At 29.5% G+C, this 3,348-nt stretch overlaps 1 long non-coding RNA gene across 1 annotated transcript; it reads right to left on the minus strand.

The window, feature by feature from the left end:
- Positions 1–1,022: 1,022 nt before the first annotated feature.
- LOC113369596 lies at positions 1,023–2,813 on the minus strand. The gene is made up of 3 exons (XR_003366537.1): positions 2,691–2,813; positions 2,202–2,318; positions 1,023–1,446 (listed from the first exon to the last, which is right to left on the minus strand). It is a non-coding gene; the product is annotated as an uncharacterized LOC113369596 (long non-coding RNA).
- Positions 2,814–3,348: the final 535 nt, after the last annotated feature.

The raw sequence follows: 3,348 nt of genomic DNA on the forward strand, positions 1-3,348 counted from the left end.
ATTTTGTTTACTGGGAATTAATGCTTTTTTTTGAATTCAGAGATACCATTGGCCAATCAATTCGTTCAGATAAAATTTACGACGTCCTTCTAAATCAATTCTCGAAAAATGTTAAATTATTTAAACCAAATGATCGTTTTGTGCCGCAGAAAATTGGAAAGAATAATGACAAAGATTCAGTTGAGTTTCTGGGTTGGAACTCGAACCCAAGACTATAGGAGTATTGAATTTATAATCAATGTTTTTTTGAAACAACAGAGATCCTGACCAAGCAAAGGTAAAATGCAGCATGGATTGGAACTTAAATCCAAGGCTATAGAAGACTAGCAAAAATTGTTGAAGTTCAATATCACAAGAACGGGACTGATTGTATCACTGGTGGCAACCAACCATGGCTTTGATGATATGTTATGTTTTTACCTCAAAAACATTAATGGGAATAATAGAATGCAGCACTAGGCATTTTGTATTTTATTCAATCTATGTATGCGCGGATGCTCTATGAATGCGATTTATTTGTTTGGTCAACTGAGAGTATGCATAAAAATAACAGTGCTGTATGTGTACAACAAACTGTAATTTAATAAGTTATTCTGTTTCTATATGTAAAGATAAAGCGCTTCCCTAAATCCCATACCAAAGCTGAATGTGTTTAGTAATGATGCAAACGGTATACTTATCTTTGAAAATAAAATATCAATATTTTTCTTCCAGAAGAATTTAGGTACGCATAAATACATATTTATATTTATGTCATATGCAAGATTAAGTATCATTCATTGATTTTCACTATTAAATCATTTTCAATTATACATGAAAAATTAAAACACAGTTAAAATTATTATACAGGTCACATACTAGCATTATTTCACATACTTAAATTTTTAAATTTAATTTTAGTTCCACTGAATGAAGGCATAAAGACGAAAACTGAAATTTTTGAAGATGTACATGATTTTATTGATGATATCACGTATCTATATATATAAAAATGTTCATTGATTATTTCATTGATTGTTTGAATAGAAGATAGCAATTTGTATTTGGAATTGATGTTATTGTCACCAGGGTAATTTAATAATAAATTTTGTGATTAAAAAATATTGCAATGTTAAATACAAGTGCACTACTTAATTTATAGAGAAAAACAATTTGCCAGCATTGTTAACATAGGATAAGTTCCCAAGCTCAGCCAATAATGATTTATGGGTTTCATTCTGGTGGCGACCAACAAGTATTAAATATCAAGTTCAAATTTGATAATGTTTTGTTTTGAAACATTTAAAGAAATCATTATTATAAACTTATTACAATGAGTATCTGTTAATGCACTTCAATTTCAATTCCAAGTTCCATTTGATTTGAAGATAGATCAATCTCAGTAAAGACCAGACTCAGCCCTCGATAAATACCTCAGCTAGATTAGTTGTGCACTCAATGGAGCATCTATTATAATTTTTAAAAATTCAGCCAATTTATTTATATGTGTGTGCGTTAATATTATAAATATATATAAAGTAATGAAAAAATAAAAATATTCAATGACAGCTTCCGCTAAATTCTATAGCACCAAACAAATTTTTCCTAAAACAATTTTTACAGTGCAAAAGTATGTCTTTAATTGAAAATATTTTCATAAATGTGTCAGGTATCAAAAATTTGAAAGGTCATTGAGAAAATGTGTTGTTTTTGTTAATATTAATTTTATGGGGTGACCAGAAAGCAAAGTACCATCTTATCATAATGTTCATGTGAGGTCTACTTTTTAACATGAGAAAATATAAAATTGTTCTAAAATTAAAAATTGAGGATAGTAAAATGACAAACAAATAAGAGAATTATACCAAGAAACATGAACAATGCTATATAAGTTTAATCTGTTCCATATTAAGTTAATATCAAATTTAATAATTGAAATTATCGACAGCGTTATCAATTAATGAACCATATTTTGAACTAACAGCTAAACTCATGATTATACAGACAACATTTGCTGATAACTGTTAATAAATATATAGACATACTTTTTACTTGCAAGATCCGACAATAAAAGCAGATCAAACATCTAGAATTCCATTAATGGAATTCTGGCAGCATGTGCCTTTAAGTGTTTCGTAAAACATATTTGCTATTACTAAGTATTTTTGATAATACTAATCAGGATTATATCCATCGCAATAAAAAAACTTGCAAGTACTTACTTGGTAAAAATTATTACTCAGTGCACCTTGCATGGCTATAAAATGTAGGAAGATTTTGTTCGGCAAAACTTTTGCATGGCTCTCCCTTATTATTGAATAAAATTTCTTCACCGACACCTGAAAGTAAAGAATATTATAGTAATTCATATATAGAAATAAAAATAATAATTTAAAATAGCATCAAAAGGAAAGAAAATTAATGTCAACTACAGTGTTAAAATAGAATATGCATCATTAGTCATAGCGTTTCTATGAAATTGGAAATGATATCAATAAATAAAGTACGTGCGTATTTACATAATAATCATAAATAAAACAAACATTGTGTTTTATATTAAATCAACAGCGTGTTGCAACAAAAGCATGGAAAGCACGAGCATTTTTAACGAATATTTCACATATAAAATCACATCGAATACGAGATAGAATGCTGTCAAATTCTTTGTTTTTGTTTCACGTATTGAATTAACAATTCATCAAAATACTAACCAGAAATCTGCAAACAATTTTATCGCCAATTTATGCTATTTGATTATTCTTCTATTCTTATTAGTCTACCAAAGCACTGAATTTGAATAAAATAGAAATAAACACCAAAACACAAAAACATTGAAACTAATGCGCAGCACGAAGCAACTAATGAACACACAGAACACGTGACTTGAACACGACCACAGATTAATAGATGCACTCACTCGACTAGACGCAGGTCTGCCAACGGAGGCAAAATGTCAATGGCGCCAGATTCAAGTTCATCTTTTGCGGAGTGAAATGCTAGTACAGAAATCTCTCCTTGCATTATATTGAGCTTGGCTAATATAATATGTCGACAATTGTAAATCTGTAAATAAAATAAATTATATTTTTTAACTTCCCGTAGGGTAGTTTTGAAGGTTTCTGAATATTTTGGCATACCTCAGAAAAAATCGATGTTTGTGTATATGTATGGATACAATTTTTCGCCCACGTTTTCGAGCGCACGGATCAACCGATTTGAATGGTTCAAAAACATACGATTCCTATTGTTAGAGAGATGTGCTGATTAGTTTTTGGCAAAGGCAGATCCAGCCGTTTCTGAGATACCGAGCTAAATGTTTGAAAAATAACAGTTTTTGAGAGAAATAAACATCAGATTTAAATGATTCAA

This window comes from Ctenocephalides felis, unplaced genomic scaffold (assembly GCF_003426905.1).
Source record: "Ctenocephalides felis isolate EL2017-DRISC unplaced genomic scaffold, ASM342690v1 CF-g0.4_SCAFFOLD_00084, whole genome shotgun sequence".
NCBI lineage: Eukaryota > Metazoa > Arthropoda > Insecta > Siphonaptera > Pulicidae > Ctenocephalides > Ctenocephalides felis.